The sequence below is a fragment of the Lagopus leucura genome, unplaced genomic scaffold (assembly GCF_019238085.1).
Source record: "Lagopus leucura isolate 7727_CA_CO unplaced genomic scaffold, USGS_WTPT01 Super-Scaffold_73, whole genome shotgun sequence".
Classification (NCBI taxonomy): Eukaryota; Metazoa; Chordata; class Aves; order Galliformes; family Phasianidae; genus Lagopus; species Lagopus leucura.
This window is the reverse complement of record NW_024962252.1, coordinates 39,533,021-39,550,985: the sequence shown is the minus strand read 5'-3', so window position 1 is coordinate 39,550,985 and position 17,965 is coordinate 39,533,021. Positions and strand designations below refer to the sequence as shown.

Sequence of the window (17,965 nt, the reverse complement as noted above, 5' to 3'; positions counted from 1 at the left end):
TTATACTTTCTTTAACCAGAAATGAACACTTGTCTATTTCTTCATGTTAAGTAATTTCTGTTTATTTTCTAACCCCTCCTCAGACTCTTTCAATATGCTAACTGTGGCACAAGAGAGAACAGCAGCATAAAATTTAAATGTAACTAATTTGACAAAAATTAGGAACATCTGGTAACATGCAGGAAGACTTACTACTCTTTGACACTGAAAATTCTGACTGGCAGCTCTTACCACTTACTAAAGAACAGATCTGAAAAGCCTTTAAGCTTCACTTCCTCGCACTTTTCCCCAGAAGTGACTGAGTACCAAGCATAGAGGGAAGTATTTCTACTTATTCATTTTTCAAGCCTCATTTGTGTCAAGTCAGTGATGGACATAAATACTTACTTTAAGCTGTTTATAAAAAACAATCATTTATACAAGCAAAAATTCTGATTTTATCTCCAATTCATTTTTCAGCATAATCTTCAGTAAATGTTTAGCTTTGTTGATTTTGGTTGCTACTTACAGAGAACCTCCTTTATCTGGATGATTCAGAACCATAATCCATCCTTCTAAGCTTCTCTAATTTTACTTCTAGTGGCTGTAGGGCTCACTCCTACTATTAGGGCTACTTCTTGTTTTGTCATTTTGTGTTCAAATCCACCTCTGTAACAGCTACTAAAGCCCAGTTTGGGCAGGATCTGCAGCACTTGTTTCACTTGCTTCAATGGTCCACTTTGCTTCAAGGCTCTCAGTGCATAATGACTTGCGAACCCAACCACTGTAGTCAGGTCAGCCTGACTGCAATCATGGTCCCAGCCATGCACACTGACAATTGCTAGGCAGAGAGGTCAGAGGCTACAGCACACTGTATGACTTTAGTATCCCTTGTCATTAGTAGTATGAATAGGACGGTTTGGAATTTCATCTGAACAAGATTTGTAATTGGTATTTATACGAGTGTTTTTATATTTTACATTTATATTTTTATATTTTATATTTTATATTTTATTTATTTTTTATATAATATTTTTATTTTTTATATTTTCTGTACAACAGATCAGTAATAGAAAAAAATATTGTGGTACTTATTCAGGTTGCTCAGAGATCCATGTACAGAATTTGTTAGCTATAAAACAGATTTTTTTTTTATTTAGATCCTTCTAGATGTTAATAGGAATCCTGGAATGATGTGCTTATCATTTATCTAAAAAAAATTAAATTGCAACTTTATTGATATGTCAAGATATCTTAGCTTTCTTAAGATTTGCAGAACGATTTATTACATTATTAAAAACGCAGCACAATTGTTTTTGTATGTAGAAATCTGTTAATCAATTGAATTAAAGAGATTCTGTTGTAAGAGTTAGGGTTATACTCTGGTTCTTTTGATTCTTACAGTCAGCATCCCTGTCAGTAAACGAATGCCTCATAAGGCAGCTTTTCTCTTCCTAAATATTTACATATTTGTCTAAGTCCAGTAAGAATGGAAGACACATAGAGCCTTATAAATAAACAAAAACAAAACAAAACAAAACAAAAAAACTAACCACCCTATATTACAAATTATATAATTAGATAAGTTAATGATCTAATCTTCACTCAGCACTCACATATCTGTGATTAACATTACTGTGAAATACAAACTACTGAAGAATAGAACCCTTCACTCAGAAGAGAGACATGCTCTTCCATTTGAATGTGTCTTTTTTTATAACTGTCAAGTTTATCTCACTACAAATATTTTCCATTTTACTGCACAGTTGAAAGAATTTTGGCATGAAACAATGTCAGGAAAATAAAATCTTGTTATACTTTTCCCCATAGAAATTGAACTACATGTTAAAATAACCATTTTATATTAATTGCAAGGTACATGTCAATAAATTCTGCATTGCCCAAGTGGACCATCTCACAGATGGCAGGGGGGCTATACAGATGTAAGAGGGAGCAGAGACCAATTTGTGTTACTTAATGTAACAGTGCACACGAATATTTTTGGTGAGACGAAAAGGAAGAGGGAATTTGAACTATTGCATCCCCTTGTTTTCTTAAATATTATTATCACTAACAATCCACATAGCTGATATTCTGCAGTAACAATAACAGAAATTAAAATATCTATATACAGATATGAATTCCAGTAAAGAAACTCTCAGATAATTACAGAATCTTACTTCTGTTCCAGTTTTTCACATTGCAGAGTGGAGGAAACCTATCTTAGCAAGTCATTTACTGAAACTGTTTCAAAACCTACTTCATTAACTCTTGTTCTTCAAATCAGTTGACAAGGAAAGTATTCAAGGTTTTGCCTTCTCAGCTCTTTCAATTGACAAAATATTAAACCATCCTCAAAAATATGCCATTACGCAGGGCTGCTTTCAAAGCAGTTTGCACAAGAAATACTGGACTGACAATTAAATTCAATCACTCTGTTTTGCTAACACATCCTGAACAAAAATATATCTTTTTTTCCTAGTAGAATACAGATGTATTTCTTACTTACTGCATATGCTTGAAGGCCATCAGGTCACTTCTACTTATATATTCCGAAGGTGGAACATTGATTGGATCTCAGACACACTAATTCACTTGAGCATATACAGTTCTGTATCTCTTATACTCTTGTGTGAAATCTGTTATCTCAACAATAAAATATAGATGTGTTTAGTCCTGATAGCATGCGATCGTTCTGAAAAGTTTGCTGAGAAATGGAAGTAATTAAATAATTGGTGTGTAATGTAAGAAGGCTTATGTTCTTAGTAATCTTCACAGAAAAAAATATATTGAGGTCAACTGAGTCTCTGAGTTGGCTTCACAGGCTTTTACAGCTAAAAGGAATAATTAAATCTTCCATTCCAAACTCATTCATATTAAGTTTCATCTAATTAGTGAGTTCACTAACTTGGTTTTTGCTAAAGCATACCTTACAAAAAGGCATCCAACCTTCATTTTAGAACCTGAAATGGCCACTTCCATACATGTCATTCTGCAGGTTAAAATCAGTGACAAATTAACATTTACAAACTTGTGCTTTTCCATCATTTGAATTAGCTTAATTTCAACTTCTAGAAGTTGGCTGTTGTCTTTCCTACTATTGAGAAATGTTAGACTTCTAGCACCCTTCTCAGAAACTCACTCGTTGAAATCAAATAATTTCTGTTTCCTTTTAACAAACAACAGATAAGTGTGACTTAATAAAGATTTGTCTAGTTCTAGATAATTAGAAGTTACCTTGAATGAGATAATTAATTTCTCTAGTTTAAAATCTTCTGTCTGTATCAAAAGGAATATCTTCTCATTCTTGTTCTTCTATAGTTTACAGCAAATACGTTTAAACAAGAATACAAGAGTGGTTTCCAGCTAACATTTTTTTGCAAGCGTAGAGCTACCTAAAAATTTCCTAAACACAAGTAATTTCTTTGTTTATTATCTTAAAATTGGTTTTGACCTTTTATTACAGCATTGTGTGTTGTCTGGTTTGGTAAATGAAGGGAGAACAGTGAATGTTGTTTACCTTGACTTAACAAGGCACTGTCTCCCATAACATCTTTGTAGGTAAAGTTAGAAAGTGTGGGATAGACAGGTGGACAGTGAGATAGATTGAGAACTGTCTGAACAGCAGAGCTCAGAGAGTTGTGATCAGTTGTACAGAGTCTAGTTGGAGGCCTAAAGTTAGTGGTGATTCCCAGGAGTTGGTACTGGCTCTGATGTTGTTTATCAACTTCATCAATTACCTGGATAAAATGATAGAATGTCCTCAACCCTCAACAAGTTTGCTGATGATAGAAAGCTGAGAGAAGTGGTGTACACACCAGAAGGCTGTGCTGCCATTCAGCGAGACCCTGACAGTCTGAAGAGTTGGGTAGAGAGGAACATGATGAGGTTCAACAAGGGCAAGTGTAGAGTAGTACATTTGAGGAGGAAAGCTGCATGTATCAGTATGGGTTAGAGGCTGTACTGCTGGAAAGGAGCTCTGCAGAGAATGACCAGGGTTTCCTGGTGTACGATAGGTTGGACACGAGCCAGTAGTATGCCCCTGTGGCCAAGACAGCCAATGGGAACTTGGGCTATGTTAAAAAGTATGTGGCCAGAGATGATCCTTGCTATCTATTCTGTCCTGGCCAGGCCATATTTGGAGTACTGTATCCAGTTCTGAGCTCCCTAGTTCAAGAAAGACAGGAAATTACTGGAGAGCATCGTGTGGAGAACCATAAAGACAATTAGGGACCTGGAGCATCTCCAACGTGAAGAAAATCTGAGAAACCTGGGGCTGCTCAGCCTGGAGAAAACTAAAAGAGGATCTTAACAACACATGTATGTTTAAAGGTCAGGTGCCATGAAGGCAGGGCCAGGTTCTTTGTGATAATGCCTATCAAAAGAACAAGGTGCAACAGGCACAAACTAGAAGATGACAAGTTCCATCTGAACATGAGAAAAAAAATTTTTACTTTCAGGATGACAAAGCATTGGAACATGTTATGCAAAGATGTTGTGGAGGCTCTTTCTCTGGAGGTATTCAAAACCCACCTGGATACTGTAGCTGTAACCTACTGTAGGGAACTTGCTTTGTGCAGGGTTTTAGACCACATGCTCTCCAGAGGTCTCTTCCAACCCCAGCAATCCTGTGACCATCCTGGTAAGTTTCTTGTGTGCCATAATCACTTTGTCATTGATTTCTAGAATTGCAGTCCTCCATTCTGTAATAACAATCATGTTAACAGTTCCTCAGTTTTAGATATATAATCCAGATCTCTGCAAATACATTTCTGATTTATACTACTGCTATTCCCTTCACACATCTGCTACTGATCTTCAGCTACCCTTAACCTACATTGAATAATGAATTTCTGTACAGGATGCTGACTCTGCACTATTACCTAATTCTAGTTCCTTTAATCTCTTCCCAGTTATATAGATACTAAGGGCTAGAAACAGGCACTGCTGAGTTTCAAGCTAGTACTTTTGAGTGAAAGGAGTAGGAAGTGCAGCAATAGAAGATATACTGCATCATTCTCAAATGTGACTGTGCCAACAGAAGCAGCTGGGAAGAGTATGGGGTTCTAATTACAGATTGCATCAATCTCTGTGAACAGAAGCAAATCTTCTTCCTAGGTTTCAGGCTTACATCTTGTTTGGAGAGGCATAATGAGTTAGGATTGAATGTTCAGTTACAAAAGGATGGCATTATAGGTTGTAAGCAGATGTTGCATGTTAGAGTTCTAATGATATATATTTCAGTACACCAAAACTTTGAACTTCTAAATTAAGTTTTTATTAACCTAATTGTAAGCATAAGGATTCCTGGTTTTATTTTAGGATGTAGAATCAGTGATTAGAAGGGTGTTCTCTTGCATGTTAAATGAGACTATAAAGCAGCTAGAATAATCTTGAAAGAAATATAGAGTGGAATATTCCACACAAGAACGAAACAGTGAATATTGAAAATGAATAGAAACTGTGAAATTACAGTAGTATAAGTCAAAATTTATCAGATAATATTAGCAGCATGATACAGCATATTACCACATAATTTCTCCCATCAAAATAAGAAGACCCAAATATCCCAAATTAAGATAACATTTTTCTGAGTGTCTTCATACCATGTCCTCACCATCATATGACCTGGAGATGGCAAACAGATCAGGGAGGTGATAGTTGCAGATGCTATCAACAGCCCAGAGAAGATGAGACGGTGAGTCTGGTCCAAGGTTGCACCAACACAGAAAATTCAACCAACATGCAATGAGGACAAGGCAAAGAAACACAGCTCAGCAGCAACTGCAGGCAGAGGTGAAATGAGGTGCCCAGGCCCAAGGGCAGGGTGTGTATGAGGGGCAATAAGGCATGTGGGTAACGGCAGGGTATTGACAGAGATATATTCTTTTTTCCCCTCTTTTTTCCCCTATTCCTGTGTTCTTCTAGTACTTCAAGTTTTTGTTGATTTATTCATTTGAATAAGAGCAACATGTAATAGCTGTTGATAAGTAAATGTAACACTGGGTGAAATTAGTTCAGTGACAGTGGCTTTTGTGTTTGAGAGCATCTTATGCATAATTAGCCAGAAAATATGAAGAATAATTCTCTTAGTGGTATCCCATGATCTATTTGTGGAAGCAGATGAATACATCTAGTCACCCATTGCTGCAACAATGACTGAACTCTTGAGCCACTTAATCTCCAGGGTACACAAAATGTCCAGTGTTCTCTGAGGACTCCTAACCCCTTGCTTACTATTTGTATGCACACACCTGCTTGCAGCAGCATGGCTCCAGCCCTGCAAGCAATTCCCAAGCACAGTGTGTTATTTTCATTGCTATGGCATGGAGAGCTTGAATTTAACACTGAGATTACTTTTATTTAAACACTGCACAACTCAAGCAGCAAGAGGTTGTCTTTGACTGCAGACTAGAGCCTCAGGCTTTGAAAATAGAAGCCAAACTTTGTTCTCTACAGCTGCAACCCACATTCTTACTGAAAAATAGCAACTGTTCCATACAGAGCCTGTGCAGAAGTTGTGCAGCTTCACAAGGATAGATTTTTATTGGGAACAGTCCCAGCATAGTGAAAATCTTACAATTATCGAAGCACTAAATAAACACAGTGACACAGAGCAAGGACAATTAGCTAAATTTAGAATACATATTCAAATCCCTTCACCTTATATTGCTGATTATGTCTATTTTTGGAGTATAGCTGCCAACAGAGAAAGACATTTCCACATGTAAATTAGAACACTGGTGGTCTGAAGGTGCTATTTTTTCTACTGTCCATACATAAATCTAAGTGACTTCCCTGATTTAAGGGTTCTCTGCCTGGTGATTTGCATCTGAGCCTGGAATAGTAACTGGCAGAAATATCTCTTCTGCAAATCTTTTTCTTTTCCACCAGTATGTCCTTTAGCTTTGTATAAGAGGATCCATTTTTATCAAATGAATGAGACTACAACTATTCTTTCCCTTATGTAGGCTGCTCAGGATTTGTCTTCTGACCCACACAAGATTCTATATGCCTGGAAGCAGCACCGGGAGAAGAGATGCCTGGTGGTATAGGGACAGTTTTGTTACATTAGCCCTTCCATGGATCTGAAAGTTATGAAAAATATGAATTCAATTAGATTTATTCTGTGATTTTTGTTGCCAAGAGATTATAAAAATAAATAATATTGCCAGATATAATTATTTGTTTTTATCATTGTTGTTCTAGATATCTAGATATGTTGTTTATCCAACAAGGACTACTCTTGGTTTTCTCGTTGTTGTGGACTAACTCCAGTAAGCAGCTAAGCACTACACAGTTATTCACTCACTCTCCATGCTCAGTGCAAAGGGAAAAGAAAAAAAAAAGAGTATAAGCAAGAAAAGTTAATCAAGATTTAAAAAGTAATGTCTAATGTAAGAAGGAGAAATGAAAGAAGAGAAACAGAATAATCTTTAAAACAAAGCTATGCAAAGGCAGTATGTCACCACTCCAGCAGGTGGATGGATGCCCAGCCAGTTTCCAAGGAAAAGAATATCCTCCACAAACCCCCTCCTCTGCCTTTTCATTGCATGACATTATGTTATATCTCTGTGGTTACTCTGGGACATCAGCTTAGTCACATCCTCTCACAACTTCTTGCACTCTCCCAACTTGCTAGCTAGTAAGGCAGAGTGAGAAATAGAAGTCTTTGACATCTTTGTGTTATCAGCAGAGTTTTGGTGACAGACCTCCATCTCAGAAAGAGGCAGTGCACTCTCCTAATCACTTTTTTCCTAGTTTCATAGCTTTATCAACATTCCTTTGGCATCTCTTCTGGGTCCACTCTTCTTGAAGAGCACTTTTCCTCTGCCATCTATACATTTATTCTTATGCTTTTATCTTCTCTCAGAAGCAAGGACATGCCCCTTTTCTTATTCTCCACAGTACAGAACATATTCTCTGTTTGGTTTTGCATGCTTTGTTTTGTTTTTGTCTTTTTTTCAGATTAATAGCTAAATTGTATTTCTCTCTCTGGGTGTCCTTCAGGATTTTGTTGGCACAGAGAAAGCAAAAGTATTATTACACTGCTTTTTCTTAATGTTACTTGTGTAGCATTCTAATTTCAGACCAGTGCCTTTTTAAAACAGTTAATCCAGATCCCCTCAAGTCAAGGAGGCTCGCTGTTCTCCTAAAGTGCTGATTCTATCACAGAGTCAATATTGTAATTGCACTGTTGGTTTACTCAGTCAACATCTTCATGACAAATCCTATTCTTCCAACTCAACCATTTCAAATCATAATTGTGCCATAAACTGGCCTAAAAGTACTGACCCATTTACATTGTTTTGTTCATGTCTGAAAAGGAAAACAATAAATAAAGAAAGAAGGACTTTTTAGAGAGCTCTTGCTATTCTGAATCCAAGTAAAACCTGTCATGGTAATAGTTAGACAAAAGCTATTACCTGCCCTGACTCCCTTTCCCATTCCAAGGCAATATTGCTACACTTAACAAGTGCTGTACTGATACTTTATCTTTAATTTAGTCTTCCCTAGAATTTGTCAGCTTAAGCCAGAGACTTAACACTATTTTTATGCAGCTTTTTTTTGTACTTAACAGCAGACAATTCATTCTGCTGCAGAGCAGTAAACAAGCTCACTGCAAGATGCCAATTGGGAATCACAATGGGAAATAACTGATCTCCTGTGTGATATTAGCTAAAATGGTGTGTCCTACAGCCAACCTTGAGATCTGGTACATTATTTCGTGAGATAGAAACTCACACTTAATACAAACTACAGCAAGACCCACGAATTATCAGATAATACAGAGAGTTAAAAAAAAAAAAAAAAAAAAAAAAAAGCAAAGCTTATTGAGAGGTGATTAAAGCTAGCGATCATGTATATCTTTCAAGATGTGCCTGTGTACTTATAGTTCATGTGTGCATGTACACCTTTAAGAATGAAGTTAAAGGCAACTTTAAATTTGACTTTGGCTATTTTGTTGCAACTGATACTGGCACAGTACTGAGGTATTGCTGATAAATTTAAAGATACAAAAAAAACTTTACCTATATGGACAGGTGGCTATGAGTTGCTGTAGTCCATGCCAACATAAAAGAATTATAAATGTAAAATGACTGGCAAAGTGGATTTGGATTCCTAACTATTTTGACTTAGGAAAATAGTAGTTAAACAGTGCTAGTGAAGCTGGTGAGAGGTCTTACTAAGACATTTCTATTGCAAATTAGTATGATGGAAAGAAAGAAAATTGAGAAGGGCCCATGTATTCATAACCATGAAATACTTTCTACCTCTCCAAAAAAAAAACGAGATTATAAAAAAGTCAGACCACAGTTTAACCAGGGCGCCTGTTTTGTTTGGGAATGAAAGAGTGTAAAGAGAATTCACATGAAACTTAACTGCTAACGTAGTAAGGATGATACATCATCTTTGAGCTATTTTGGGGTTATTTAGGCCATGGATAAGGTGAAAAAAAAATGTGACAAAGGGAAAATGGTATAAAAAGAGAAGATGACTCAGGATGACTGTTTTCATGTGAACAGGCTAGTTGCAGCTTCATGATTCACAATCCAATGATTGTTCTTTTGCACATAGGCAAGAAAAAGTGTTATTCTCAGCTTCTTCATCTGAAAGCAATTATGAATGCTGCTGCACAAAGCATGGCTATATTGAGATTGAAAGGATACTGTAAGAAAAATCAAGGAATTCCAATTGGTCAAACAAGAACTTGTGGCAATAGTCATCCCATTGTCCTATTTCATACAATCAGGTTGCTGTAATTGGAGTCAGATCAGCATACACAAGTCAGCATTATTCCATTTTCTCTTGCCACCCGCTGGCTGAGAATATCTATCTTTTACTATCCAAGTTGCTCTGCCACCTGTCAGTGTTATCCTGATAAGTACCTTGCTTTTTCCAGTTAAAATGTATATTAAGTCATGCATATGAAAAGCATTTCTATTTCTTGTACATGATCAGAGAAGACATTATATCCTGGGGATATGAAAAAGCCCCTGTGAATATGTCCAGCTGTTCCCCCTCTCAGGTGATGCTTAAAGTTGCACAGTATGGGCTTCAGGTATTGCTGCTATTAAATGCTTTTCTTTGACCAGGAAATTTTTATCAGAGGAAGCCATTATCTTCTTTGCCCCCTGGAAAACACCATAAAGCTGAAGATTTTTCACTGCTTCTTGCTACATTTAAGTTATCCATGCTTCCTTTTGTGTATTTGGCTACATATATAGATTACATTTTTCCTTCTGAAAATGGAAAATTAACAATTGCAATGATTTTCATTACTTGCTTAATTACTCTTAAAGATGCAGTGTTCTTTTTAAACAGCACATAAACAAAATGTGCTTCTTGAGAACTGTTAACTTATGTTCCCCAAATATACTTTTTTCAAGGGGGAAATGGTAACTGAAGTGAATATTTTCCTATGGCAAATTCATGTTCAGTATTGTATCATAGAGCAGACCAGAAACTTGACTCTGTAATCCCCTTGCCTTAGAGGCTACTTGCCCTATAGTTTTCAGTAGGATGGAAACATCAGTACAAAGGCAGTATTATTTCCACTTCCCTAGAGAAGGAAATGGACTCAGCATAATCAGGAAGGTCAGAATGGAGAGACTTTCTTGTCATTTGGGGTGATGCTGAAGCCATGGAGAACCAGAACACGCTGCTGCAAATGACTTTGTATCTCGGATCTCTAGAGTGTTTCCAGGAGAGCTTGAATTGCAGAATAAGTAGTGAAAGGCTTATATTTTGCCTGCTTAGTGGTAGACATAATTCTGCCTTCATTTAACATGGATTAAATGCATAACCACAAAGATATTTCTGGCAAAATGCAATATTGTCAAGCAGTACATGTAGACTAATGGGAGTAAAGCAGAAGAGTTTGCTTCAAGGCTCATCCCTTGGAAAGGTCAGAATCCAAACTTTTTACATAAGAGTACATTATCATATAGATAAGAAACATGCAAGGAGCATTGATTTAGGTATATTGCAGAGGGAGTCAAAACTTTTATCCTGGATCTCTTGGATCATTTTATGCTATTATCTTCATGGCAAGACCTCAGCCAGACACAAACTACCAGCTGTTCAAACTGCTGTCTGAGTAAAACTACATAGACTACTAGGCTAGATCCTATTACTAAAACAAATATACAAACAAAAAAAGTCAATCACAGAACATTCTTATTTTTTCATTTATAGCATGTTTGTAAAGGAACAACATTGGAAACTTCTTCATTTTCATTACCTCAGTTCATCTACTGGGAAGAGTGAATCCATAAGCATCTCCTTCATTTACTATGCTTTTAAAAAGTGTGCTTCAGAAGAATCAGCCTAAAGATTTTACATTCCTACTTTCTTTGAATGTTAACAGTGAAGTCTGAAGCAACTTGGCTCACACTATAAATTTGTTTATAGCCAATCCAGGGCCCAGAAGGGATGCTGAAACAGGAAATTCTTGGCCAAAAATGCAAACAATTTACATGGTTCAAGTCAAGCAATATAGCAAAGTAAGGTCAAAAGATATAAACCATGCTATTGACCTTCTTGTGGTTTCTCTGTGTAAAAACCACAATGTAGTATATCTAACATGTTTTGTGAATACTGTACAGCCTTCCAATATCAATATCATTTTCTTTTTCTGTCAAATAAATATAGAATCAGCATGTAAAAGCCATATCCACCTTACATTTGAACTTATTCGTGGTTACCTACCGTTACATAAGTTACAAGCCTGGTAACACTGTGCTAGGTTGGATTTTGTTTGGTTGGCTTTTTTGTTTTTCCTCATTGAATTCTAGACACGTTACATTGAAGACCTGACTAAGTTCAGTCTGTTACCCAAATACTCAGTACTTCATCACTGTTATCTGATTCAAAGAATTACCTAACTTGCATTGCCTTAGCATTGGGCTCCCTCAGTTGCTAAAACCTGCAATTTTTCTGATCTATTGGGTGTGTATACAAAATACTTTGTACTTGTTTCTCCTCATTATCAGTCTGGCTGATTTCTCTCGAACTAATCAATAGAATGACACTTAAAGATAGTGGCAAGACCACATTTGTTGAATTTGGCAGCAAGAGGTGTTATTCCTTAGTAGGGGCCTGCTTTGCAGAGGGGTGAACTCAATGATCTCTAGAGGTCTCATGAAGGAAAAAATAGATATATTGATAAGAACAACAGAAGTCCTGGTACAGTTAGAATCATCAAATGTGGTTCATTGGAATCACAAAATATTGGATGAGCAAATATTTTGCCGTTACAAAAACCCAGGATGATTGATACAGGGCACATGAAATAGTATGTTTGCCTTCTGCTTTAATGGTGCCTTGTTTCACTGCGTAGGTTTGGACACCTCTCACTTTTCACCTCTCACCATTTTCTAAGTGTGGGTAACTATAGCTATCCTACTTCACAAAGGTGGTATTAGGAATAATTTAACTGATGCCTGTGTAGTACTTTAAGAAACTTGGGTGGGTAGATCAATGCTAAATTAGAGCAGGCAATTATATTCCGCCTGAGGGAGAGAAATCAATATCCATATGGCAAGGCAGGAGAAATTCTTTCAGAGGCCCAATTTAAATTGCCCTTATACCACTCTCACATCCCTGTATTTTGTGTACTTCCATTGGAATGACTTCTGGATAGCACCAGGAAGATGAAAGCACAGTCAGATCCAGTAAGTTCATGTCTGAGGAACAATGACAAAAATTCTCTCTGTGGGGCTGAAAGAGAAAGCAAAGAGCAAAATTCATTATAGTTGGAGCTGTTCTAAACAGTGAAGAACATTTTGATTTCTCCACTGTTACATAACTTGTGAATCTTAACTTTTAATTTTTAGAGAAATGATTTTTACTACCTTCCTAGAAGAAAACTGAAGAAGCTGGCACTAAAGTTTTTTGCATTTTATAGCAAAAACTTTTAATTTTCTTTCCTTTAAAATAATGACTGAAACTTTTGCTTATTATCTCCATACAATTCATTCTTAAATGGAGAAATCTGTGACCCGAACCATCAAAATCAATTATTTGATTTTATCTTAAAAAACCCACTATTTCTAAATATTACATTTTTTTCTTAAATATGTAATTCATTTAACAAGTTTCAAATTACTAGGTCAATCATAGATCAATACTAAAACATGAAATCTTTCATGTATTATATATTCTAGAATATTTTTCTCAGTGCAACACAGGGAAAAAATCCTTTCGAATTTGGTGGAAAAGCACACTTTGCAAAGAGAAAATGCTTTATAAATAAAGTTAAATTAAGGTTGTTTTCATTCACAGGACCAAGAACTTAATTTGCTTTTGTGATCTCTATACCACTCCAAAGAGTACAGAAAGCTGTTGTATTTGTAAGATGTGGATTGTTCTGGTGAGAAGTGAGTTACAGTATCTGCAGTGATCTGCAGTGACAGTTATTAGAACAATTCCTTTGGTACAAAGGAAGGATGTGGCAACTGGGGTTGTGCTGGGCTAGCTCTGAAGTTTGAGATTGCTTCCATTTCTCAGATCCCATGCCACAGTTAACAAGTAACTCATATATGGGCCTGGAGATAATTAATTAACTGCATTAATGCTGACAGATGTCTTCCTGCAAATGAATATGCACAGGTATAATGGTATGTTGCACTTTGTGTTCCTGGAAAACAGGAGAAAGCCTTTCAAGTCAAGTTGGGATTAGATATGATCATGGGACTTTCTTATTCGTTCTTACAAAAAAAGTAAAATAAAATAAAATAAAATTAAAAAATCTGTCTTTTGTTAATTTGGTGCAGAGCACATTGAATTTCCATAAGCTAAAAGACCACCTCCTTTTATGAAAAATGTTCTTCCAATGTAGAGTAGATCTACATAAAATGTTTCTCTCTGTGTTACTGATGATACTGTTGCTGGTTGTTGGGAATTGCAATTAAAATTGAAATTAAAGTTTTTGTTTATTTTGCAGTAAAAATCTTAAATATTTATGAAGGGCCTTAACTCTAACTTGTCTTGAGGAAATATAGAGAAATTAATAATTTATGTGGTTGTTTTGCAGAAAATTAAAGGTTGGGAACAAGTGTTTAAAAATTAAATCATCCACAGTCTATGATAGCAGATGTTATTTTGTTAAAATCTTGAAAAAGATGAAGTACAATGAGGTGTTATCTTCTTGGTCCAACTATAATCTTAACAATTCATTGCAATTGAGCAGATTCTAAAGCCTGAGGCTAACTAATGTCAGAATAACGAAGAAGAACTTCAATTATGTAGTCTACTTTTTTATATTTGTTTTTATTTTGTTTTATTGCCTGCAGTGAGAAAGACTTTCTATCTGTAGATTGCATAATGATTTGTGAGACATTACATTTCCACGAAAATCACTGTATATTTCAGTAGTAATCCTACAGCGGAATCCCCTGCAGTTAAAATGTGCATACATTTATCTGTGCATTTTTCAAAAGCAAAATAATAATAATAACAATAATAACATGATTTCAGATGGAAGAGAAATTTTGAAACTACATAGCTTACTAACTTAGGAATTCTTGCTCTTTTTTTCTTTTCCCCCCATCATCTATCTATATTTATTTAATTATTTATCTACCAGTGACAGTTGTGTCCAACTCTCACTTAATCTGGATATCAGAGTTATCCAATTTCTGGTTAACATCATTAAGCCAGTAGGCTAGGCAAGTTAACTTTCTAATGGGGTCTATAATGGGCTTCCTTCTAGCCCATAATGAGCTGGCAGAATTCCAAATTCTGCTTTTGTATACATAAATGTTTTTCATTATTAAATCCATATTGAGGAGTCAACAAATTATCTTGCTGGAACTAAGGTCAGGCATGCAAGTAATCTGCTGTAATTATCTTTTGGAGACAAAACTCTACTTACAACTGTAGTATCCATGGCCTGATGGTTAGTCCTTCTAGATCTCTTTCCAGCATAAGTTTCTATTAAAAATAGGGTTTCTATGGGGAACCCTTAAAAAAAAAGGGCAGAGATCCATTTTATCAGTACAAAGTATGTAGATCTGTGGGTGCAGAACTTTACACCAGAATCTAGAGGCTATATGCAAATTTCTCCTCTCATTTTTTACCTCTTTCACTCTACTTTCAGCTGCATGTGTAAAACATGGAAATTTTGGCAGTTTTAAGGCATCAGAATATTTTTCTGAAATCACCGCCAAAAATATAATAAAGATTCTGTACTCTTCAAATGAAAGATATATACAGTAGCGTGAATGAGAGAATTTCGTGCTTAGATTCCATCTAATAAGAACACAAAGGACTTCATCGCTTTTAAAAATGTAAGTTAAGCAGAGACATCTTCAATTTAAATAAAAAGTTTTTCTAGGAAAAAATACAGTCATAAGGGGGTGCCCTTTTAAGATACCATGTGAGAATTCTGCATTGTGATTCCCAAGATGCCAATATAGGCAGAAAGGATAAAAACTTGTTCATTGCTTGACAATATGACTCAGCTCATCCGTTTGGCATTTTCTGTTCAGAGGAAGCCAAATATTAGCAATTCGTCTACACTGATGTTAAATTGTAGTTGGTATAGAAATATGAGATTGTAATTGCAAAGTAATAATAAATGATAAACTTTAGCAAAAACTACATTCATAACAGTTCATAGACTCAGTCTGTTCAGTTTTCTTTCCAAATATTTAACTTCAATCAGCACTGGAAAATCAATCATTATTTTTTTTCCCCTCTTCCAAATGTAAGTTGCTGTTTTTGAGACTGACTGTTCTTAGTGACTTCTAACAAAGTTTTGCCTAACACATGTATCTTAATAAAATGGCAGTATTCTGAATAAACTGGAGTAATTTAATGTAGAAACACTTTTCTAAATATTAAGAGGCAGAATGTGCTGATTGATTTAGTAAAATTAGAAGATTACATCTCCTGGCTTTCTCTAGATGTGCATTTCCATATATGTAAGCATTTCTTTCATCAACATTCTTTTTACTGAGAAAATTAATCTCACATTTCCACTTCTGGAGTTATTTTCATCATTTATTCTGTCTGTGCTATTTAACATAGACAAAACATAAACATAATGCCTGAATTTTAAGGATCCATTATGAGATGCCAACCATTTTGTTCTCACTATCCAGACATAAAATGCAATTTATGATATATGATATATATGATATATGATATATATGATGTGATATAATTCTAGAGGTTTCATGCAAGATGAAGGGATGTCTGTGACAGCTAAGTCTGCAGAGACAAAATACTAGTGATATTCAGATTTTGAAACACCTGGTTTGATTTGCTACAAGATATGGTTGAAAATCAAAGTTACAGCACACAAAAACCTAAAATCATCTGAATTTTGTACTTGTTTACTAGTAGTTGAGAGAATAAAGAAGAGTAATGCCTTTTGAAATTGGTCAGGGGACAGAAGAGAGAACCTGGCATGCCTCAAAATATTTGGCAACTCACTGGTTAGAGACCAGACCATATACCTTGAAGTTCAAATCTCAAGATGCCCACAAGGTTGTAGGTATCCAGTGTGTCCAGTGTGTCCAGTTCTGGAGCCCCCAAGACAAGAAAGACATGGAGTTGTTGGCACAGCTCTAGAGGAAAGCCTCGATGATCAGAGGGCTGAAAGACTGCCCCTACAAGGACAGGCTGATAGAGCTGGGGCTCTTCAGCTTGGAGAAGAGTAAGCTCTGAGGAAACATTACTTCAGCTTTCCAGTACTTGAAGGGGACCTATAGAAAAGCAGGAGAGGGACTTTTCATGAGGGTAGGTAGCAACAGGATGAGGAGAAATGACTTTACACTGCAAGAGGGTAGATTTAGACGAAATACTAGAAAGAACTTCTTTATTGTGAGGGTTGTGAGAGACTGAAACAGGTTGTTCAGTGAAATTGTGAATGCCCTCTCCCTGAAAGCACTCAAGGTCAGTCTGGATGAGGCTTTGAACAACCTGGTCTAGTGGGAGGTGTCCCTGCCTATAGCAAGGGGGTTGGAACTAGATTATCTAGAGTCCCTTCCAATCCAAACCATTTTACTCCCTATCTCAGGGGCTGCCAACGTATGAAAGACATGGAACTGGTTTGAGTAAGCTTAGAGGAGGCCATGAGAATGCTCAGAGGGGTGGAGAACCTCTCCTGTGGAGAAAGGCTGAGAGTTGGGTTTGTTCAGCCTGGAGAAGATTCTGGGGAGACTTGATAGCAGCCTCCCAGTACTTAAAGAGGACCAATATGAAGGATGGTGAAGAATTCTTTATCAGGGAGTATAATGACAGGACAAAAGATAACAGTTTTAACCTAAAATTGTGTAGACTTAGAGTACATATGCAGAAGAAATTTTTCCCTATAAAAATGGGAGGCACTGGAAAACGCTGCCCAGAGAAGTTGTGGATGCCCCAACCCTCAGAGTACTCACAGCTAGGCTGTAGGGGTCTGTGAGACACCTAGACTTGTGTAAGATATCTCTGCTCATGCCTAGAGGGTTGAAAGTAGACAATCTTTAAGGCCTCTTCCAAAATAAACTTTACTTTGAACAGACCAAAATATTCAAAAATCAGAATCTCTTTCTTGATAATATTTATATGAAAACAGAAATATTTTAGTTGCAATGAATCATCATCTCATAATAAGGAAACTACTTTTGGATCAGTGTCATTAACTGCTACATGAAGTTTAATACATTTGCTTCATTACAGAATAGTTGCACCTCTGTAAAATAGATTGCATTTAAAATTGTTTATATGCCTGATGCTCTGTTGACTTCAATAAAACAAAAACTCATTTAATTCAATTGAATTTCTGGCCCAAATAATCTAAGTAAAACTGTCAAGCATTAAATGAAAATAGCTTGTGATTTCTAAAAAATCCTTCGTTTTATCTAGAAACTGGAAGTGAGATACTGAATATTTTGAGAAATTGATAGCATATTTGACACTTCTTCCAATTCCCAAATGATCTTGAATTTACAGACAGCTGGTTTGCATAATATCTACAAGTATTTCAGATTAG

The 17,965-nt window shown here is 36.0% G+C and overlaps 1 pseudogene; it reads right to left on the bottom strand.

The window, feature by feature from the left end:
- Positions 1-414: 414 nt before the first annotated feature.
- Positions 415-805, bottom strand: LOC122194294 (annotated as a pseudogene).
- Between the last annotated feature and the right edge of the window lie 17,160 nt (positions 806-17,965).